Genomic DNA, 24,018 nt, shown 5'->3' with positions numbered 1-24,018 from the left:
ATGCCTGTATTGCTAATGATAACCTCTCCTAGCAGGAGTGTCCTTGCCTAAAAATAGTACCTCCCTCACTGAACTTAAGAAAATTGAATGAGGGTGCTTGGGTGGCATGGTTGATTAAGCGTCCGACTCTTGGTTCTGGCTCAGGTTGTGATCTCAGGGTCATGAGATTGAGCCCCACGTCAGGCTCCGCTCGGTGCCGGAGTCTGCTTAAGATTCTCTCTCCCTCTCCCTCTGCCCCTCCCCCCTCAAGTAAATAAATAAATCTTTAAAAAAATTAAATGAGATGATTGGCACAAAACCCTTAGCACTCTCTGGATACAAAACAATGATGGGTGACATTTACTCAGGGCTTTTTCTGTCAGTGTCCCTCCTCCCTCAGCTCCTGCTTCACCTGGGGTCATGGGGGAGTGCCCCCCAACCCCAGGGAAGCCACAGTTGGGCTCAAGATTCCCCAAGGAGCCAGGCAAGGAGATTCCAGCCTTCAGGTTGCCTTCCATAGAATCATAAATTTCTGGGCTCCTCCGGCTGGAAATGGTTCACTGCTGATGGGATCATTAAGAGTGCCAGCCAGATCTGATCTCCACATTCAGAGGTTTATTAATAACGCCTCGAATTTATCTTCCTTGATGGGGAAATTTTGCCAGTATCTGATGAAAGCAAAATGCACAGTGGCCTGGTGCCAACAAGAGCCCTCTCCCTGTCATCAGCTGTTAGCAGAAAGCTAGTACAGCAGGTTGGAATGGGGCTAATGGAAATACAGAGGGGGAAATGAGTTTTGTATCTTCAGTTCAGAGTTTGAACTTCATATCTCCTCCCGAGACCCCTCTCCCCCAGATTGGGCTGTGAAAATAAATGTCAGATCTGCATCTTCCTTTGAGAGTGTGTGCCTCATCTTCCAAGACCCTTCCGCACACAGTGCTCTCAATGAAACCACACTTGTCCTCTCTGAACTTCCATGAGTCCTGCTTATCTTTCAGTGGAGAGTGCAAGCACAAAAGAATATCAATGAGTGTTGTAAGTGGAGCTGGCTACAAATGAGAGAAAACATTATGGGGGGATGTGATAGGGCTTCAGCAACAAGGATCCTGAGTTAAGCTATTGAGGAAGTGGGCCCCTTAGTTTGTATTAACTGAGTCCGGCGGGTATCAGCCAAGCAGGAGGACCCTCTGGGGCAGAGGATTTCAGGCTGTGATTCCAAGGCAGTCTGGGAATATCCTGCTGGACACCTGGCAGTGGAAAGCCTGAGCGGGCAGGAAGTGTTTGGGGAGGCTGACCAGATGTATGGTGCTGTGTGGTAGGTGGAGGAGCAAAGGGCTTTGGAAGCTTCTAGCTCAAAGGCAGCCTAGTCTGTTATAAAATGTCCAATGCGCTCATTTTACTAATGAGGACGTGAAGCCTAGACAGGGGAAGCCATTTGCCCAGGATCCTACAGCAGTGGTGGCAGGGCTAGAACTGGAATGGATGCCTGGCTTCCCGGTCCAGCAGTCTTTCTACCAGAACTTTCTTCCTTATGTGCTTAACTTTAATTGAGCCCTTTCTATCTGCCAAGTACCCTGCTAAGGAATGGATGTTCTCTGTTGACCTTCACAACAACCTTGTGAGAAAGATGCTCTTGGTGCCTTCGTTTGACACTTGGAACCATTGGCTGGAAGAGTTTAAAGGACTTGCCTAAAGTTACAGAGTAGTAAGTGGTGGATTCAGGGCTCCAACCTAGACAGCTTGCTCCGGAACCTTGCTTATAATCAGCAGCCTAAACCAGTGCTTCTCAAAGTGGGGTGCCTGGAGAATCAGCATCAACCTGGAAACTTGTTAGAGATGCAAATGCCTGAATCAGAAACTCGGGGAGTGGGGCTAGCTATCTGTGTTTGCATACATTTGAGTTGGTCTAAGCCACAAATCTGCCAGTTTCACAGTGAGTCTCTCTTCCCATGCTTTGTAAACCAAATTGCTGGCGTCTCACACCTCAGGAAAGTTACAAGGTCATTGCTACCTCTCAGCATCCCAGCTTCTGGTGGCCTCTTTTAACAGTGGGATTCTTTAGGAAGCCCGAGATTGGCACAGGTTTTCCTACACCCAGAGGGGTTAAGTGTGTCTCTGAGCTTGAAGACAGCAAAATTGGCATGGCTGAACCTTCTGTTGGCCAGAGGGGATTTTGAGAGTCCTGTCTGCTTTCATGTGAACTTGGACAATTTGGTTCAGTCAAGTGGAAAATTAACAAACCAGAAAGGAAGGGGACACAATTTGAGACCAAATGTTTATTGCGACCAGGGTGCTGTCAGACTTCTAGACATTGCTCCTGTGAAGCTTGAGGAATCCCACACTGGAGATGTTTTCTTCTTGATTCAACAGATATTTCTCCTGCACCCACCAAATGCCAGGCACTTTGCCTAGGACTGGGGATAGAAAGATGAAGGGATGTGGTCCCTGTCCACAGAGGACCCACAGTCTATTGTGCTTCTCTAGTGATAGGATTCTCCACTGGGGAAAACAGTGGCTTTTGGTTAATGCAGTTGATGATGTCTGGTGAACAGAATGTCATAAAAATAAATCCCCCGATGATCCCCTTGGCGATTGGTGACACTGCACACTAATGAAGGCAGCACTTCTTTGGTGGTATGGGGGAAAAGAACCACAGCCCAGTGAAGGAGAGTCTGGATGAAGAGTTCATTATTTAATGAACCATGTCCGGTGAACAGCTGTGGTGTTAACCAGCCAGGACAATTATGCAAGTTGGATTATGTCTCCGGTAAATTGATTCTACTTTATTTGATTAGGTTGGTTCTCCAAAGACAAATTCTTCCAAGTTGGGTTGGAGGGGAAAAAACAAAACAAAACAAAACAAAAAACCCAAAACACCATTTAAACTTTGCTTCTAACTTTTAATCTTTGAAATGTTTTTGCTGTCAAGTCTTAAGAGAAAACCCATGATAGCTGCTATTTGCCACCAGCAAGAGAACCAAGAATAATCATGCATTTACAATAGCTATTAGCATGCTCTATACAAGACTCACAGTCTTCTCTCCATGAGCTTGTCCACAGGGGCAATAAGAGACAGGCAGAGCTGTGACTACTCCTTTGTGAGCCCCCAAAGTAGCCGGGCTCCAGCTCACCACGCAGTTATCTTTCTTAGCACATAGCCCATTGTAGGCACACAGCTGAACATAATGAAAAGAAATGGGATTGATGTGAAAATTGTCCTAGAACCCTATCCTGCCATTTTCAGATTATCAGATACCATCCAGTCCAATGTCACTGTGGGCAGCTTATAAAATCTATTTAATGGTTTATCACCAACATAACTAAAAAATGAAATAGAATAAAATAAAATATAGTGCATCTCATTCTACATAGTAAGTATTGCCTCATAAAATGGTATTTTGGTTTGGTGTGTGTTTGTGTATGTGTATGAGTGTGTCTGTGGTGTGTTCTGAACTGTGTTGCAATTCCCACAGCTAGACAGTCTCTAAGGGGAACGTTCAGCTGATCCTGGATGAAATTCATTTCCTAGAACAAGAGGAGCCCAGAAAAGAATCACTTGTCTCGGATGTGGTTTCCGAGGTCGTGAAATCACTGGATGAAAGTTGGATTCATCAGTGGCTTTTAGACTTGTTAGGGCAGGGTGCATCTAGTCCACACACCCATAGTCCACAAACACAAGTCGGCTGATCTATACTGACCCTTACTACATGTGATGCACTCTGATCTATTCTATTCTTCTGTACTCTGTTCTATTGTACTCTACTGAACTATTCTATTCTATTCTATTCCTTCCATTCTATTCCATTCGTTTCATTCCATTCATTCCATTGCATTCCATTCCCATTTCATTTGTAAAATGATGGTCAGGACTCATTAGGTAGTTCCATTTCATGATCCATTAATGGGTTGCATTAAAAAGTAACACCAGATTAGGTTACTTTCAAATTCCCTTTTAACCTCAAACTTCTGTGAATGCAGTGGAAATCATCACCATCGTATTAGGATACGAATTCTGTGTAAAGCAGGCTCCAATAGAAAGTTGCTGACTGACTGAAAACTGTATTAATCACTCATTGATTCACTCGCTCATTCATAACTTACCATGTATCACGTACTGTGTAGGCTCTGGTGATATACAGTGAATAAAACACGACCCCTGTCCTGGAAGAGTGCCTAGTTAGAGGGATAATGATTGGGCTCCCTGGGCTGTGAGGGTCCCAACAGCTCCCTCTCTTGGGAGGTAGGACCCTTGAAACTTTATTTCCAGCACATTCTTCTTGATGTTTCTGGACAAAGTATCTAGCCCTAAAGCCTTAGCCCAATAGAGAATTTAACATGCTGCAATTAATAAACACCAAACTCAAAATGAAGCATATGCTACAAAACAAGGCCGGTGGAGCTGGGGTGGCCCTGTCCTCTCTTGGGCTCTCTCACAGGTATTAGGAGCCCTAATTACTTGTTGTGTATTGATTAGTGTCCCATATAGACCACTAATCCCGTGGACCGACTTACAGGGACTAGTAAATGAGATTGTTCAGTGTTGGGAGCTAATCAGATTTCTTATGCTTAGACCAGCTTTATGCTAGGGTTTAAGGATGCTCCTGACTCAAGCCGAAATGCTCTGTTTGACCATTTCTCAGATGGGTTAGAGATAAAGTGGGCCCAGGGGTGTGGAGAGGGGCTAGACGTTCCTTACAGCTCCCTTGTAATGAGAAACTCTCCTCAGATGTCCTATTCAATGTGGATTCTTCCTGAGCTTCTGGACTTCTGAGGACGTAGGGAGAGTGGCCACACGTCAGTTTAGAATCACGTGCTAATTTTTCACTCTTACTGATTTTGCTCCCCAGCTAGATTGTGTACTCCTGGAGAGGAACAGTTGGCTGGTAGGACCAGTCACTCCGTGGCTCTGGGTTACACTTTCTTCATTTTTAAATGGAACAAGTACTCCCCCCGCCCCCAACCCCCGAGCTGGCCAATGGGGAAGGCTAAGTATAATCTGGCCCACAGGAAGGGCAGTTACCTTCTTCTCCAGTCCCCCGTCACTCTCCAAAGCCAGCACTGAGCAACGGCTTGTACCTTTCACCCAAGAACCCCCTGTCCTCCCCTCAGACCAGCCCTAGAAATACCACCCTGTCATTGAACCTCTTGACATTCTTTATCTGTGTTTCTATCCTTTCTCCCCGCCCTCACCTCATGCCACACCCCTTATTCCACTCTAGGCCAGTCAGCCAGAATTACAAATACTTCCCCAAACCCTAGGTGCTTTTGGCCTGACAGCTCCCTGCTTCTGCTCATTGTTTGCCCTTTGCCCGGGGAGCTTCCCTTACACCCCCCACAATCACTTCATCCAGCACTCTCCACACTGGATAGAATGATCTCTTTTGGTGTCCTTCTGTCTTGAGTTTCTTCACTTGAGCATTGTAGCAGGGGCCAGCACCCAGTGAGCTGTGCACACTGGTATTTGAGGCTTGAACCCAGTGATGTCCGTGAGGTGGGATGCAAGTTGCTGGATAGGGTGCCATGGCATTCTGACTCACCTGCCAGACCATCACTTGAGTGAACCCCCAGAGACCTGTGCACCCTCAGGAATGTGTGTGATGATGGGTGTGTCTACTCTCCGGAATGACCCACAGAGATGGTCTCTTGAAGAGCAGACCCTCGTAGGGGAGGCAGCGTGGCTTTGGGGGATGAATAAGGCTATGGTTTCTGAGTGAGGAGAATGGATTCCAGTCTTATGAAATGCCATGCTTCCTCGTATCTTTTATGCTGAGGGCTGCAAAGATGAGGCAAGGCCATTTCCAGTGACTAGCCTGGTGCCATGAGCCTCTGGATCCTGGGTGTTTGGAGCTGGAAAGGTTTTGCTGATCCTCTCTTGTCCAGTTCTCTCCTTTTACACATGAACAAATGGAGGTCCAGAGCTGGGCCCTGGCTTGCCCAAGGTCAATGAGAGCTGTAATCGCCAGCACATGGGGTGACAGCTGCCTGGGCTACAAGGAAAGGGGGCCTGTTGCTACTTCTCCTCCCCCTAGTTGCCACTGTCTTCTCTTGGGTGTCCTTGTCTTTCCCTGGAGCCAAGAGACAGGAAGGAAGGAGCATCCATTACCATGGCAACCAGACAGCAGGCTGCTTTCCCCACGGACTGGAACTCCTCTGACAAGGGCCGCTGCTGGTTCTGCTGCTGGGCCTTGATGGGGTTGCTGGGGCCAGTCACCTTATTTGCCGTGAGAGAAAACTGGGGGAGCGGCAGACAGCTTCTAGCATAAATTGCACAGGCTTTAGCAAAGTGGGCCTGCGGGCGCATTGCGGCCATCCTCATCGCTCTCTTATACCACTTTCCCCCCTGCCAGAGACTCCAGCAGAATTTAAGAACCTTTTTTAGAAAGAGATCAGTCTCAAGCAGACTCTGGTCTTCAGATGCTGGAACTCAACTTTTGAACTGACAGCAGCTCTGGCTGAAAAAGCTCTGTTTGTCAAACCTGCCAGAAGAAAATCTAAAATGGAGAGCTGGAGTGGGGGAAAGAGGACAAAGAGGACATTTATTTTGCTTTCAGACGTATTTAAGTCTCCTCAGTCCTCCAGGAGGTAAATTGGGGCTTTAAAAATCAATAGGCATTCCTGTTCGTATGGGACCGAGGAGTTCAGGGGTAGGAAGGGCCTTATTAGGCCATCTCCTCCATCCCTCTGCCCCTGGCCTATTCTAAACCCTCTTGTTTATAAGACTCTCTGGAGAAGGTGATTGCATAAGCTCCCACAATAATTTGTTCCACTGTCTAACAAATTCTTCCTGCTGCCTCCAAAGCTTGTCTGTCTATGGGCCAAGGCTACTCAGAGGCACTGGGGTTTTATGAAATGAGCAAGGACTTGGTCCTATCATCCATGTTCAAGTCTTGCCTTGTCCAGTCATAGGCAAAATGACCTTGGACAGTCACTTAACTTTTCCAAGACTGTTTCTTAATCTGATGGGGTTGATGTGAAGGTTGTAGGAAGTAGTAAGTGTCAACATGTCTACCATGATACCTGACATTTAGTGATGTTTAATAATGTGCCATGTTTGCTCTGGGTTGGCCCATGGGTACCATGGTACAGACTCCTATTGGATCAAGACCTCAGGCATTGACCTTCTGGTTGTTGGATCTTGGGGTAGTTGGAGGGATGGGGACTGGAGCAGCAAGGGCAGCTGAGGGGGCACTCATGGGGGCTTGGCCAGTGCCTGTTTGCCAACCAGTACGAAAGGTTTCCTTATTTTAGAGGTCCATTTGGCTGTATCCATGCGTATTATTTAAAGTATCAGCCCTGGTGGTTCCTTCAAAAATGTCAAGTAGGGGCACCTCGGTGGCTCAGGCAGTCAATTGTCCGACTCTGGATTTCATCTCGGGTCTTGGTCTCGGGGTTGTGAATTCAAGGCCCTCGATGGGCTCCATGCTGGGTATGTAGCCTACTTAAAAAAAAAAAGCCAAGCAAATCTCTACTTCCATGTCTTTGTGTCACTCAACCCCCCATGTTTTACTGCCTTTTCGAATCCCACCCATCAATAAGATCCTGCTCAAACTCTACCTCATACATGACTGTGATTCCCGCTCTAAACCTATAAACCTCATGCCCTGCGTTCTTTATCCAGAAGGGAAGAAAGAGGAGATTTTTTCCTGCATAGCCAGTTGAGCCACTGAGTTGAGCCATCACAGAGCATTTGGCCTGAAAATTATCAACGAGGAAACTGAGGCCAGAGAGGGGCAGGGCCTTGCCCCAGGCCAGGGCAGTCATCAAGAACAGGTCTAGAACTTGAGTATCCTGAATCGCTGCCTAGGCTTCTTGTCCAGTCCCCCATGACTGAGGCTGTTCCTTGAGGCTGGAACTAGATCAGAGTCAGCCCCCACTCTGCGCCATGCCCCTCCCACCCCGCACACGCTCGCTGAGTCATTCTGAAGGGAGGCAGGTAGGGGGAAAGCACGCTGTTTTTGGAGATGGCATCCATCAGTTGGGAAAACTGAAGCCGGGCAGTCCGTGTGGGTGAGGTCTCCCATCTAGGTCCCCACCCCAGAATGCATGCCAGGGTGGGAGGGCTGGGGAAGTAGAAAGCATCCGTGTCTTTCTTACCCACCTGGCATAGGGTGGGGTGCGGGGGGCAGCTAACTAAGCCCTGTGCTGGGAGGGCAAAGTGTCACTGTTTATTAGAGACCTTGCTTGGCTTAGCTTTTATAGGACTTGCTTTCAAATGGAAATTTCTTAGTCAGACTTGTGCTTCTCGCAGGGAGACGCGGGCCAGCCTCTGAAGCACCTGGTTTACGGGCACATCTGGAGGGGTCATTTAGGCCAAGAGGCTATGAGATAAATGTTTGTGTGTTTGTGTGTACATGTGTGTCCATGATCCCCTTTGCTGGCTGCAAACTCTGTCGTTGCCTCATGGAAAAATCCGTCCTAAGTAAGGAAAGTAGCAGGTACAAAGATGCTGATGTTGGATCCAGTGAGGAAACACAGTTTTCGTCACAACAATGGTATTTATGCACTGGGTTGGCACGTGGTTGGCCCTGATGGGGAAAAGACTGTTAAGAGGATCAGGCTCCTTTGGGTAAGGGACATAGAGTGGCTTCCAGAGGAGTAGGGAACAATGTAGGGTAGGGAAGCATGGGGCTTCTGAGTCTGTAGGACTAGAATTCAAATCCCGACTTAGCTGCCTTCCAACTGTGTGGCCTTAGGCAGCTCTCCAACACTCGGGGTGTTTTGTGGGGAGCGGCTCAGTGTTAACTCCAGGTTCCTTTTCACGGGGCTTTCAAGGATAACTGCAATGGATAGCTTAGAGGAAGATGGCCCATAATTTTGAGATTGCTCGCTTGAGGCATGAGAGTGGACTCAGGGCAGGAAAGGGATGCATGGTGATGGAGAGACCCACACGTAAAATGACCCCGTGGGCTGCCATTTTAGCCACATTTCAGTGTTAGAAAGCTTCCAGCTGGCCTGCTTCATTTCCTGAGTCCTCACAAGGGAGCAGCTGGAGTCTACTTCTTTGCTGGTATCTAGAACAGCTGCTGGGATTTATTAGTGCACTTAGAGGAATTACCTGGAATCACGGCAGGCATTCTGAAATGGGAATGCATTTCTGTAAGCCAAGCTAATGTTTGGGCGTAAGGGAGCAGGGTCTTTCCTTCCGTAGTGGGTGGGACACAGGAAGGTCTGGCCTGTGATTGTGCTCTAACTATGGGCAGTAATTTCATCGGGGTTGTACTCAGCATGGGACACAGGTTGGATGGTGTGTGAAAATGACTGGATCATTCTGGGGGACCTCTTTTCAGATCAAATGCTCAAGGAAGCCGCCATTGCTAGGCACCTGGGGAGCGACAGCTGTCTTGGCCAGTACGTGAGGACAACTGTGGATCGAATAGCTCTCTGAGCCTGTTCCCCTACTCGCTCCTCTCTGTTTATCTGGCAGCATGATAGTCCCATTAAGTATCTCCTTCCAAACCCAGCTGTTCTCTCGAGTCAGCTGATTCCATTTCCTGATACTTAGTTGACGCTCCCGTGCGGCATCGCGCTGCTGGGTAGGCTGTGCTTGTTTTCTAGCGGCTTAAAATCTTCTTGGGAAATGTGATTAATGAACATGGAATTATTAGGCAGCAGTAAAGACAGTACAAATTATGGTTATAAATGGAATATAAGCAGGATAGATATGTTTAGGGCTGATCTAAATGTCCTTGGAGTTTAGAAGCTGGAGAAACATCAGAAGGCTGAAAGAGATTGGCTTTGGAGGAGCTCTATGGAACCAGCGCCCTGCCCAGCCTACTGGGAAATGCACCCACTGCGGGGCCACGCCCTCTCTGTTGCCTCCCTATTTGATGAACGTTGAGCCTGGGGCAATTGCAGAGCCCGGGTAAAATAGAAGGAAGAGAGTTCTGCCTCCTGTGTCCTTTTGCAAGCTAAGAGTTCCTTCTAGCTTGGGGACTGCTTGGGGTTGCCATACACCCGCCATGGTGGCCGGGATAGGTGGTCTCTTAGTACCCATTGTGGGTGATGACTGGCTTCCAGCTGTGACCCTGGCTAATGAGATTGGATTCAGAGTATTTTGAAAATGCCAAATGACCACCATTTAGCTCTCGTGCACCTCCTCAGTGCCCTGCCCTGTGTTGTGCTGAGCACCAGCAAAGCCCCCGTCGGTCCTACCTGCTAGGTGTTGCTGTGGTCCATTTGCTTCTTACCCAGTTCAGGCTGCCATCACTTCTTGCACAGATGACTGCAGTTGTGGCCTAAAAATCTGCTGACATTCCCTCCCAGCCACACCCTGCCCATCAAATCCATTCTTCCAACCGTGGCCAGGGATCCCTTTCCAAAATGGTTTTCTGCTCATGTTAATTCCATTTTAAAAGCTCTTCGCGTGTCCCCATTGTACATAGAAGAAAATTCATCTCCTCATCGTGGATTGTCCGGTCCTGAACTTTTCTCATTCCCTAAGTGCTCTTCACAATGTAACTTAAGAACAAAAAACACTGGCCTCTACCCATGTGGCTCCCTCTCCTGGGGATGTCCATTCATGTCTCCCACTTTGGCCTAGCTCCCTCCTATTCACCCTTCATGGACATCATCTCTTACCAGACCAGGATAGGATGGCTCCTCCCATTCTATACCTCACAGCTTTCTGTAATTTATCTTTGAATCACCTTTTGAGTTACCATCTATTATCTGTGTAGGGTTTTTTTTTGGTTGTTGTTTGATGTTTAATATCTGTCTTTCCTCCAATCACTCACGAGGTTCCCAAGGGCAAGAATCACCACCCCTGTCTTGTTGGCTACTGCTCAAGACCTAGCATAGGGCCTACAACTCAGCAGGTTTCAGGGCATGTTTGTAGAGGTAGTGGGTCTTTTAGGTTTCCAGAGCTTCTTTAGAGTTTCCTGCTGGGTGTCCTACTGACCAGGGAACCACTGGAGGTGAAAGGAGCTTCAGGCCACTCGGCCCAGATGTTTCCGTCTTTAGATGTGCTTTAGCCCAGGCGCGTAGCAGAAGAAACTATTTTGACTCATAAACTGAGCAAATTTATAGTGGAAATCAGTGGAAGAAAATAAATATGAATCCCCATGATATCATTTTATGGGCTGCTTTATAGATTGTAATCACCCATTTAGAGTTTGCAGGCTATTAATTTTGTTTGTGGAGAGCCAGGACTCTTGGGGACAGAATTTACTGGGCTGTGGTGTCAGACATGTGGATCTAGGCCTTCAACCCCTGAAAGATTTTGGAAAGAGAAGGATAAACAGTCTTTGAGTGGTTAGAGACTCAGGAGGCTTGCCTCTAGCTCTTCCTGGATATGATTTTTTAAATGTTTTTACAAATCTCTGTTTACTGTTTTATTACCTTAATTTTACCCTGGTCTCTAGGCCCCTCCATCTTGTAAGCTAAGTGACTATGTGGAATTTTGCGTTCTACTCTTGGCAGAGAGAGCTTCCCTTCTTAGAGCTTGAGGAGGCCTAAGAAGGAGCAGATGGGATGGGACAAAACTTGGTGGACGCTAGTTCTACCCCTTAGCTTGTAATCTTGAGCCAATTTTTGTTATTGTTGTTGTTAATTTTTTGACCCTTCCTTTCTTCCTCTATAAGTCATGACTACTGCCCTTAGCCTGAAAGGGTGATTCTAAAGACAAAGGATGTGAAAGAGAAAAAGCGCTTGGTACTCAAAATGAATTGTACTCAAAATAATAAAATGATTATTTTAATTGCTGTTTTAATGTAAGCCTGGTTTAGGGGGAGCAAAGTGAAAACTAAGATTCAGGACACTTGGTTCCAACTCTGTCACTGACATGCTGGGTGACCCTGGGCAAATTAGTCAGCCTTTCTGGTCCCAGACTCTGCACTAGTGAAATGAGAGGTTTGCCTCAAATGATTTTGGTGGTGGTGCTACTCAAAATATGGTCTGTGGGCAAGCATCACATGGGAACTTGTTAGAAATGCAGATTCTCAGTCTCCACTCCAGGCCCCCAACTCAGAAACCCTGGGGATGGGGTTCAGCCATCTGCATTTTACCGCACGTGTCCATAGCCCTAACATCACATCTGATGTTGGCTCCCTGAGCAGCAGACACCCCAGGAGCCTTCCTCCTCAGTGTCTTGGACCACGGTGGCCTATGGTAAGAGGAGAACAGAGTGGAATAGAGGAATGAGTCCAGGATCCTAAATCAAGACTCTGTTGGGATTTGAATCCATTCAGCCTGATGCAGTATCTGTGTGTATAGCCACTACTTGGTTACCTCTCAGTAGTATGGCCTCTGCCTCTTCCTTGCCTAGTGACCATGGCTGAGTTACTCAAACTCACCAGGCTCCTTTTCCTCATCTGCAAATGGGGGGCATGCTAGGATCTCTGTTCTAGGGTCATTGTGGGGATTACATGAGTTACATGAGAAAAGTACCTGTAGGGCCTGCACGTGACCAGTACAGGGTGTGCTAATTAATGTCACCTTAGTGTCCTCCTCATGCTCCGAGATGTGACTCCATGGGGCTGGGAGTAAAATGGGAGATGAAGGACCAGAATTCAAGTTTCAATTAGAAAACGTGTGCTCTGTGACCTTGAGCAACCCATTTAAGCTTAGAGAGGTAAAATTTCCTCGTTTCTAAATTGGGAATGTTTATTTTTTCTGCTGGTATTTATTGAATGTCTATAAAGTGCTGACGCGGGGCAAGCCTGATGGTGCGTCATGAGGAAGGCAGATGCGGTCCTTGCCTCCTGTCTCCCCACTTGCTCTGAACCCTGGGCTCCTTGTGGGGTGTGATGACATAGTTCATGAGCAGGCCTGTTGTGCTTGTTGACCATCATCATTTTACCAACACAGATGTCTGCAAAGTATGTCATGGACTTAAACGGTGTTGACTGTTCTTGTGCTGAGTGTTTCAGAGATTTACTCCTATGAGTCGGGCCCTGATAGACCCATGAGAGAATGAGAGAGAGAGGAGGAGGCCTTGCCTGGACAGCGCTAGGTGCCTGTGGTTTGATTTACCTGCTTCCTCAGAGCCTGACCCACTGCTGTGCCCTCCAAGGGGAGGGCTGCCCTCCGTGTTCGGGGCAGTCATTTGACGTGTCCCTCAGAAAGCTGATGTGGAGGTGAGTCCATCTCTGCCTTTACCAGGTCTTTTTTGAAGTTCTTTTTCTCTGCCTGCACGTGTTCTATCCTGGAGGTTTTTTTGGAGACCGAATTAGGTGCCCCTGGTCTTTGTATCAGGCAGAAGGTTGGCACTACAGAGGGGGAAGGGATGGATGGGCAGGTCTTATAGGGTGGTGTCGGTTGGATTTGTCTCTGAGAGGTGCTTTGAATATTTACTGGGAGAATTGCACTTGGCCCTCAGCCTGGTGGTATGCAGATGAGGTCTGCCTGTGGTTTAAGTTAGAGAAGAAGGCGAGGACAGTCCCCAGTGCTGCCTAGGAGCTGCAGCAATGCTCCCAGGCTCAAGGGTCCTTGAGAGCCCAGCTCTTCCTGGGGAAAGGGACATGACTGCCACAGCCACCCTGCCCCAGCTCGCCTTCCAAAGAACACCTACTGAGTTCAGGTTTGGGCTCTGTGCTTTGAACCATGATCTCTTCTTCCTGTCAACCCAGAGCTTAGTGGGTGTCTCTTGTAGGGCCAGCCCTCTGCTAGGCAGAGGGGGAGATAAAATGGCTGAACTCTGCCTGCGGGGAGTGTGCTCTCTAGTTGATGACATGACTCTAAGTCACAGGGAAAATGCCACTGTTTCCACGAGGTGGAATGTAATTGATGACTTGAGAGGCACAGGCAGAGGTGAGAGGAGAGGGCCTTGAGAGGTGGGGATAAGGGAGGATTTTGTGGTAATTATGGTGCTGTGGCTGGACCTTGAGGATGGAAAGACAAATGGGTGGGCTTTTTGAGGAGGAAGGATATTTGGATGGAGACTCAGGTGGTGGGTTAATCCACAGCCAAAGCGCTTGAAGTAGGTGGCTCAGTTCACAAACTCGGATGTGCAAACAATGTCGTCTTCATTTCTTTCATGGTCTCATGAACTGAAATCTCACTCCATGTGTCTGTATGGGGGATTTCCTCCTACTCCAGGTTGTGCATAACTGTTGAGTCTGAGAAACAGCCCAGCCATGGGTTTCTGGCCACTCAACGATGTGTGCACCCGGTCCCTGCTGAGATGCTTGCTATGTGACATCATCCACGTCCATTCGGGTTTGGGGCTTTGCTGCATCCCGTGCTGCACACAGAGCATGGGAGTCCCTGGGCAGGGAGATAACCTACACGGCTGGTACATCCTCCCCAGGTCACACAGCCACTCCCTCCAAGATCTTGCCCTCTTACTGCCACTGGGACAATGTGAATCTCTTGCTTGTAAGCCCTACCTAATACTTCTCTTTAGTCTGGAGAAAAATCTCTTCCTTTCTCCTTTGGTGCCTCTCCCTAGCACTCATCTCTTCCATGAACTCCACTGTATGACCCAAAAGAAGAACTTTTGTCATCAAGTCATTTGTTTTCCCGTCTGCAGAAATCCCCTCATTGAGACCACCTGGTAGATATGAGCAACCCACAGGGAGGACGGACGTAAATTGGTGTTTTTGGAAACAATCCCACCATATATTTTAGAGCTAGAAGGGCAGGAGTAACATCTTTAAGTAGCTGAAGTCCATCCTGCCCTTTGGGCACATAATAATGGTTGCCGAGGGCTGCACTGGATGTAAGTACTGTTACTCAGGGGCCAGAAAGGGTCAAAATCAGGCAGCTGGCAACCAGTGACTCACTTCTGGGTGATATAACACAAAAGCAAACATTTCTTTGACCATTCACCCTCAAATGCTCTCCGTATATCATTTCACTATCATAGCACATGTTGGCCCTGTCTGGAAGGCCCATTCTCCGGAACCAAGCAAATAAGAAGAGAGTCCTCTTCCATTTGGCTGTCAGAGCTCCCTGCTCCTGGCCTCAGGGACTTACTCTGGACATCTGAAGGACCAGGGCAGAGAGGTTGTGGGTACCATGGGTGGAGACCCTCAGTATCAGGGTCCCTCTCCTGTGGAGATGAAGGCAGGAGCTGTGACTCCTGGTGGATGGGAACTTCAGTGGGATCATCTCTGGAAACCGCAGAGTCTCTAAGACATGCTTATTGGCTATTACTAAGCACAAGATAATATTCTTTTCCTCATCCCTTGCTAAGAGCATTCAGTCATTCTCAAAGACTTTCCCAATTGAAGAAGATGCCTACAGGGTGAAGAGTGTGGCCTCATTTTCTCTCTTTTCCATTTTCCCCTCTATCATTTTTCCTTTCATATATTTCTGGAAGGTAAGGTGGACCAGCTCCATGAGCAGGAAAACTGGGCAGCTGGGGTGTGGTTTGAGGAACCCATCATGGTCCCGCGGAACATCAACATGTTCTGTTGATTCCTTAGCATTGGCCTGAAATGTCCATGTTTGTTACTCCTTTGGGTCAAGGCATGAATATATCTGTCAAATTGCCAGTCTTATTTCTGATATAGAAGAAAAGAATTAATTAAATATGAAATTAATTAAATATGAAAGGGCTGTTCCTGTTTTAAAGTCAACAGACAGGGCTGGAAATGAGTTGTAACCTTCCATTTTATTGCTGATAAAGACAAACAGTATACTTTAATGCACAGACTTTGGAGCAAAGCTCATGGGCTCAATGTCTGGAATTCGCTAAATTGGACAAGTTACTTGGCCTTTTTGTTTCTTAGTTTTTTCACATATAAAATGTGGACAATATTAATACTTATATGGTAGGGTTGTTAATAGCTAAAATCCTTGGGTTAACATATACTTAAAACAGTTCTTGGAACATAGTAGGTCCTACAGAAGTGTTTGCTAAAATTCATATTGCCCAAGGCTATACATCTTGTCTTTGAAGATCTAAAGCCAGAACTGTGTATATTGCTAGGACCACATAGATTTGAATGCGACTGAGATATAAAGGAATACAATTGAGACCTATTGATGCGGCAGTGAGGACCAAAGAGGGCTGGTGAGAAAAGTCTCTATCTGTGCATACTAGAACACTCAGGGAAACTTTTAAAATCCCAGTGCCTGCCTAACCCCCATCAATTAAATCAGAATCTCTAGGGTTGGGACCTGCTCCTTAGTATTTTAAAAGTCTCTCCTGGATGATTCCAGTGTGCAGGCAGGGTGTCGAGCTAGTGGTCTACAGCTTCGTGAGTCTTATAAAAATTATCTAGTAATCTTGTTCAAATAGCTTCAGTGCCTCGGTCCCAGCTATTTGGATTCCATAGGTTGGGGCCCAAAATCTGGCATTTCTAGCCAGCTCACAGGGGGTGTTGTTGCCCCTGGTCTGCAGGCCACACTTAGTGGCAAGGGTGGAGCATAGCACAGGAGGGAGTGTGCTACCTTGCGTCCACACTGCACCATTGTGGAGGCCAAGAAGCAATACTGCATTTAGCTTACTTACATCACTTATGGATTTTTCTGGAATGGAGTGGATTTTTACATCACTTACATCACTTAAGGATTTTTCTGCAAGTGGGTGGCTGGGGTAAGTAGTACTAGTTTGCCAGAAGTTCCTTCAGTTATAAAAATGCCCTTAGTAGGCTTCAAAATCCATTATGAGATAATGATCATTAAGTACTTACAGTGAGCTAGGCCTAAGGGGATGAAAGAAAGACAAGACTTGCCCTGAAGGTGTTTATAAGACACACACACTTGAAAGGGCAGACAGTGGAGCTGTGAGAGACAGGTAGGTATTATTATTTTCATCTCAAAGATGAAGAAACTGGGGCCAGAAAGGTTGGACAAGGCTGCACAGCTTGTAAGTGGAGGGATGGGGATTTGAACCCAGGATTGCTCATAGGGCAGCATTAGCTAAGTGTTCAAGGGGGAGCAATACAGGGATGCAAAAAACAGAATTCTCAGCCAAGAGCTTCTGGAATTCAGAGAAGTACACCCTGTTCCCCAGGTCTGGGTCCATGGGCTGGGAGCAAGTTACTCTGCCTTTTGGTGGGAGGAGGCTTGAAGGTCAGAGGGACCGAGGCTGAATCCCAGGTCTGCTGTTTCTTATCACTGTGACCTTGTGGGAGCCTGTATTTAATCCTTGCCTCCCAGTGAGGCAGATGAGACGGTACACATAAAGGACCCAACCTGATTTCTGGCACCCAGTGCGCCCTCCAAATTCAGTGGCTCTTCTCCACGTGGATGGTTGAGACTCTGCCCCCAGAACCTGGAGCCCGGGACTAGAGGCTACCCTGCTTGGCTTTAACTGGCTTTGTTTCACCACCATGCTTCCAGGTTCACTGGGACTCTGCTTTCAGATGGGTTGAAAATATCCAAGTCTTTGTGAGATGTTCCCATTATTTTGATTTAAAAGCATCTTGCATGCTTAATGTAACTTTTGCCAATTTCTCAGAAAATTAAACATTTAGCACCTAATCAGATAGCTCCCAATGCTGAGTACACATGGAAATGTATGCACACCCCTCTAGGGGGGTCAATTAAAGTTGAGTTGAAACTAACTGACACTAATTCTCCAAAGAGGGGCAGCATCTTTGTGGTTGGCGAAATGAATAATGTGCATAATCTGGTGGACTATGGCTCCGAAAGTAGAGATGAAGGGCGATCAAGGTCTGCAAGAAAGAGAAAACTTGGTGCATGGTTGCAAGAGAAAAAGGAAGGGGGGAAAATCCCTCAAAGGTGGATTTAGTTTACCTAGAAACAGATCTACTTAACGTTGCTAGAAGAAATTTGCTTCCGACACTTACTCTCACCATTTGCCATTTCTTAAGGAATCAAGCCAGCGTAGAAGTTACTTCTCATTCTCAGCATGGTGAATTTCGAAAATTAGATCATTTGTAAGTCAAAAGATTTCTATAAAATTCAAAAGAGGTTACTATCTGGGTATCTGAGCTTAGCTGGCTAGGATGAAGGGGAATCACATTAAGGGAGGTTTCCTTATTTCCCAGCTTAAAATTGCCTTCCAGGTCTTAACCCCATCCCAAGATAACAAAGGCTCTGCCTGAGGAAGAACCTCTCCTTTTTTATGGTGTTCTTCGACCTGAGTTAGTGAGGGCTGAGATTCTCCTGGAATTTAAGAGGAGGCTGCCAGCTACTTGGTAGCTGCTGGGCTGGAGGGGATTTCAGACAGGAGAATGGGACGAGACTCACTGGGGCCATAGCTCTCAATCCTGGTGGCACATTATAATCCTCTGGGGAGCTTTCAAAAATCCCGATGCCCAGGCCCCACTTCCACTAATTAAATCAGAATCTCCAGGGTGGCCCAGCTCCCTAGGATCCCAGGAAGCAGTCAGGGCTGAGAAGCACTAGTCCTCCAAGAGCTCCTTGCAGTTTGGGTTTGAGAGCACAGGCAGGGGTCAGAGATGCTGTGGAAGGAAGGAGATGCTAGCTTGAATGGTACCTACATCCCCAGAGGTGTTTGTGGAGACTAAGCTGCAAAATTCTCTGAGAAGAAGGGAGTCGTGAACATTGCGTTTGTTTATAGGCATGAAATGGTAATGCAAAAATTGTATTTTCTTGACTTCAAAATACATTGATTAGTAAGATGCATCACTGATTTAATAACTGCTTTTTTGGAAAACAGGGACAGGAAAAAACTCTATATTAACTATGTATTAAAATATGCATTGATTATAAGATATCTTTTAACTTTACAATCGTATGTTGGAAAATGTGACTCTTGGAATTGATCTAATAACATAATGATACGGAGCTTTACATAGATGTGCTCATTTAATCCCCACAAAAACCTTACCAAACTGGTGCTATCATTGTCCCCGTTTTATAGGGGAGGGACTGAAGGCATGGAGAAGTTGAATGATCTGTCCAATGCCACAGAGCTGGCCAGCAAAAGAACTGGAATTTGAGGTTTGGTTTTCAGAGGTAGTCCAGAAAATGTCGTGAGAACCAAGGCTGCCCTTTCTCAGGGATGTGGTTTTCCCATCAGCAGGGCCCGGAATCCTCCAAGAACAGGGGCATCCTGTACAGTTACTTCTGTTGTGTCCTGCACAAGGCGTCTGGCTGAGGGAATGAGTGAGGACGAAATCCCACTTGAGTCTCTCACCAGGCTCTTAACACAAGGGATTGCTCCTTCTAATTCTACAGGGGCTCTGCGTGAGCTGGTGGAGCCCTGCCCAAGGGGCAGGAACCAAGGTGACGGGGCCGAGGAGAGATCACTGAGCAGTGAGCAGGCCTTCCCACCACTTCCTGGCGGTTCTGTGACCTCCCATGCATGGCTTCATAGAGAACCACTGTAATGGACCTACGTGGGGGCAGAGGACTGGGGAGAAGGAATTTGAGCTCCCTCTAGGTCTGGGGCCTCTGATGCTATCCTTCTAGAACAAAAGTCTCTGTTTTCCACGGCAGTTTGCTCCACCGTGCATGCTGGAAATGGGAGAGGGGAGGGTGGGCGGACCAGGAACCACAGAGAGCTACCGTTCTGACTTCCTGAACCCAGCCTGGCTTGTGCAGGTTTCTCCTCCCCTGTTTTTCCTTTTCTCAGGCTCCTTGACGGGAAGGCAGGCTGCACCTCGCAGCCGCTGCATTCCAGAACACCCCGGGTAATGGAAAGTACAGAAACAACTTCAGCCACCTTCCAAAGCCCGATGGGCTGCAGCGACTTCTCAGAAAGCATCCATTTGGACCCGGAACAGGAATAACGTTTTGCGGCTCACTGGAGGAGGGCCAGGGTCCCGCAGATGGGAAATCCAGATGCTGGCCTGGTGAAGGAGGTCTTTTCTACTGCTCGTTTGGGCTGCCAGGGCAGCAGCCTCCTTAGGACCCTCACTGCAAGCCTTACAGGATTGTTCCATGGGGAGACTCGGAGATGGGAGGAAAGGTTTAATAAGTACGGGCAGCACGTAGCTGGCGTTGGAATGCTGGTTGTTTTGAAGAGGGGTGTGCCCGGGCAGCAGCAGAACGTCAGCTGGGGTGGGGTGGCCGGTGTTAGGGCTCTATCTCTCCCACCCTATCATATTCCAAAAGCCACCTCCATTTCAGCACGCAGTCTAAATTAATAGTCTGCTGGCTCTGCAAATGGATGTTCAGAAAGCGCCAGGCACCCCGTGCAGTAAGATGGCACACTCATAGAGCCAGCGCTGGTGAACATCTATGTGTGGGCAAATGGTGGCCAGGGAACCAGTTGTTCCAAAGATTGACTCGGAATTCCATAGCCAGAGGGGCCCGTCTGACACTTGGGTACAGATTCCTTGGGTGCCTGTAGGGTGGGTGTCCGGGATTCTCTCTGTGCAGGTCAGCCCCTGCCCTGGCTGTCCGCAGTGAAGACCTCCTATGCTCTTCTCCCTGCCCCGCACGCCGTGGGAGCCCAGTCAGGTTGTGGGGTTGGTGACCATCACTCCACTGGTGCTGGGAAGAACACCACTAGGTGCTGAGGGCCATTCTTTTCTGGACTTGCTGGCTGTCAGGCAGGGAGTGACCAGGAGCCTTAACTTAGGGGATCTTTGGGAGGTCATCCTGTCCATGTAGGGGATAAACTGAGGAGGGTAGTGGAATCATCTGGGGGTTTTGTTTCACTAGAGTACACCCTCTTTTCCATTATGGTAGGTTGGCCATGGAGCCCAAGCATCCATTTCTAATAAGCTCCTTGGCTATTTCTGATGGTTCTCGTTGCCCCTCAAATAAACCCCTTCCCCCTGACTCTTTGAGGGACATTTATGGCCACCCGTTCTTGTTGACAGGCTTTCTCTGGCTCGGCAGAGCACGCTAGGTTACAATTATTGTTGAATCCTTGTGATTCAATTCATGACACTGGTTTGGATATTCGAGTAGAGGTTGTTTCTTGACAATTTCACCAAGGGCCTGCCTTGGGAGGAAATGGTGAGCCGAAGGCCTTTGGGATGGATACCAGTTGCTGCCCTGAGGGTTATCAGCACTGTTTGGTGTCACTACGGGGACCACTGTGTACACTCATTTGGAGGCTGTTTAATGCACAGATCTCTTCATTTGGGTTTTCCTCTTGGAATCCAGGCAGGAGAAATTATCCAGGGAATGCAGTGCATCTTCCTCTCTCCCCTCCTGTGATGTACAGATCTTGGGAATGAAGAGGCTGAGGCATGAGAGAGCAGATATAACCTGGCTGCAAAAGGAAATGTGTTTTATTTTTTCTCTCCCCTTCCTCTCCTAGGTAGAGGCTCTTTTGTACCATCTGTCTTAGAGCACAGCCAAATTAATTATGTGTGTATTTAGGGCTTTACTGGTCTTGCCACCCGACATGTGTATAGCGCCTTACGGTTTACAAAATGGGTTCACATACTAATCTCCTTTGACTTAATGAGATGATGATTCAACGGGTTATAAATCACCAGAGCAACACCGTGCCCATGCGTGACAACCAGGGAGCTAGAACGAAGCTGTCACTTAAATGAAAGAGGCTGCTAAAGGCCTGTATTCCCCGAGCAAAGGGAAGCAGCTGTCAAGGTTCCATTGAGGTTCTTGCGACTCCGTCTTTAGCTCTTTCATAACCTCTTGTTTAAGATACTTAAGGATTTTTGGGAACAACATCCTGTAGATGAAATGTGAGTCAAGACCACTGGTTTGGGCTCCACATGGCATAATGTTGGGTGTCATGGGGCCGCCTGGTTTGGCTCTCGCCTTTGGACGAGAGACAGTGGTGCTCTCTTGGTTTTGCACTTCTCCCGAAGCCAGGGGAAGGCTCTGATTATAAACCTCACCCCTCACAGGTTGTTCTGTATCCCACCAGAGCCTTCTTCATGGGGATTGGGTCCTCAGTCTTCACCATGGAGGGTGGTCTTACCTTCTGGAGCAAGGAGACAAGTCTGCGTCCTCCTCAGGTGTCTTGGGTGCCATCAGGTGAATGGTTCAAAGGCAGAGGGAAGATCAGGCTCACAGTGGGACTTTTCTGAAGCCCCAGAAAGAGCTTTGCCCCTCTCCATATCAGCCCCCTAGACCCTCTCTTAGGTTTTATAGTTCCCATTAAGCAGGTTGGCAGGTAGGGCCTCTCATCTGTTCCCTTCCTGTTGCCATGTCACATGCTTGAACAAATGGGATTGACACATGCTAGAGGAGAGATGCCATTCTGTCCAGAGAGTAGCAGAGAGGCCAGATGGATGCTGAGTTCACCCCAGTGTGGGGCTGGGATGGTGACTCTGTTGCTATCTGACCAACGAACGGAGAAGTTGGTCATTCATCAGACGTTATTGTAACGGACAGTGTTATGGAAAACCTGTGTGTCTCCGGCAGGAGTTTCATTCAACTGTGGCTGACGAGCCACAGTTTGGGGCAAACCTGTCTGAGTGTCCCCCTTCTGAAACATGAATTAGACTGTTTTAAAAGTTTCCTCCTGTCTTCGTGTCTGATTGCAGCTTTAACAATTGACCACAGACTCAGTGGCTTTAAACAACATAAACACATGATCTCACTGTTCTGGAGGTTACAAGTCTGAAACCCACTGGGCTAAAGATGAGGTGTCGGCAGGACGGGAGCTCCAGGGGAGAATCCATGTCCTTGCCTTTTTGTCCTTCTGGAAGCCCCTGTATTTCTTGACTCCTGGCCTCTTCCCCACATCACTCTGACCTCTGCTTCTATTGTGACATCTCATTCTCTGACTCTGACCCTCTTGCTTCTCTCTAGTGAGGACCCTGTCATTACATTTAGGACCCACCTGGATAATCCAGGATAATCTCCCCATCTCAAGGTCCTTAAGTAACATCAGCAACATCTCTCTTGCCATGTAAGGTAACGTCCACAGGTTCTGGGGATAAAGATATGGTCCTCTTTGGGGAGCCATGATTCTGTCTACCTCAACTTCCAATCAGTGATTTCTCTGTTTTATTTCTCCAAGCTTCAGGGAGCATCACATTTGCTCATTTAAAACATTATTTTTAAGAGAGAAAATATGCACTTGTAAAAAAAAGAAAAGGAAAAAAGAAAAGAAAGAAACTGTACAGAAACAGATATAATTTAAAATGTTACTTACCCTTGGTTTCTAATGCTTTGTTTCCCCTGCCGAGAGGTGAAAATTATGTTCATTAGCAATTTCTAGTGTATCCTTCCAATGGGAATCCACGCATAGACAGGCATATATGCACACATACATGTGTATATATATATATATAACTCTTCCATTTTTTGAAACTATTTCTTAGTGATCTGTTCATATCAAGATTTGTGTAGGTACCCTTTTTATTTTATTTGTTTTAAAGATTTTATTTATTTATTTGATAGAGAGAAAGAGAGCGAGAGCAGGAACACAAGCAGGGGGAGTGGGAGAGGGAGAAGCAGGCTTCCCGCAGAGCAGGGAGCCCGATGCGGGGCTTGATCCCAGGACCCTGGGATCGTGACCTGAGCTGAAGGCAGATGCTTAACGACTGAGCCACCCAGGCATCCCCTAGGTATCCTTTTTAACAGCGACATAGTGTTCCATTGCACTGACGTCTCAGAATATATGTCACCAGCCCCTTATTCAGAATTTCTCATCGTTACTAATCTTTTGCTGAAGCAAATGATGCAATAGCAAATGCCTTCTTGCATTTGGCTTCGCACACGTGTACTAGCGTATCTACAGGGTAAGCTCCTGTTAGTGGCATTGCCAGGTCTCAGGCTATGTGCTCCTTAAACCTTGACAGTTATTACTCCATTGCTTTCCAAGAAGAATAGACACTGTGGTGTCTGGGTGTGGCCAGATGTCACACTCCGCGGGGCTCTGCCGTCCCCCGAGCACCTCCTCAGAGCCCTGTCTCTGACCCCATCTGCCGTCACTAAGAGGGGGTTAAGGCCAGGATTTTTATTTTTTTATTTTTTTAATTTTTTTAAATTTTATTCTTATGTTAATCCCCATACATTACATCATTAGTTCTAGATGAAGTGTTCCATGATTCATTGTTTGTGCATAACACCCAGTGCTCCATGCAGAATGTGCCCTCCTCAATACCCACCACCAGGCTAACCCATCCTCCCACCCCCCTCCCCTCTAGAACCCTCAGTTTGTTTTTCAGAGTCCATCATCTCTCATGGTTGTCTACCCCTCCGATTTCCCCCGCTTCATTCTTCCCCTCCCGCTACCTTCTTCTTCTTCTTCTTTTTTTTTTCTTAACATCTATTGCATTATTT

The 24,018-nt window shown here is 47.4% G+C and overlaps 1 protein-coding gene across 19 annotated transcripts in view; it reads left to right on the top strand.

Annotated features, from left to right (window-relative positions):
- Positions 1-24,018, top strand: part of KCNMA1 (potassium calcium-activated channel subfamily M alpha 1) — a 734,101-nt gene that overhangs the window by 302,315 nt on the left and 407,768 nt on the right. The window lies entirely within an intron of this gene.

This window comes from Mirounga angustirostris, unplaced genomic scaffold (assembly GCF_029215605.1).
Source record: "Mirounga angustirostris isolate CCGP_5_RB_7025 unplaced genomic scaffold, mMirAng1.0.hap1 SCAF_6, whole genome shotgun sequence".
NCBI lineage: Eukaryota > Metazoa > Chordata > Mammalia > Carnivora > Phocidae > Mirounga > Mirounga angustirostris.
Note: the sequence above shows the minus strand (reverse complement) of the source record. Positions and strands in the feature narration are given on the sequence as shown.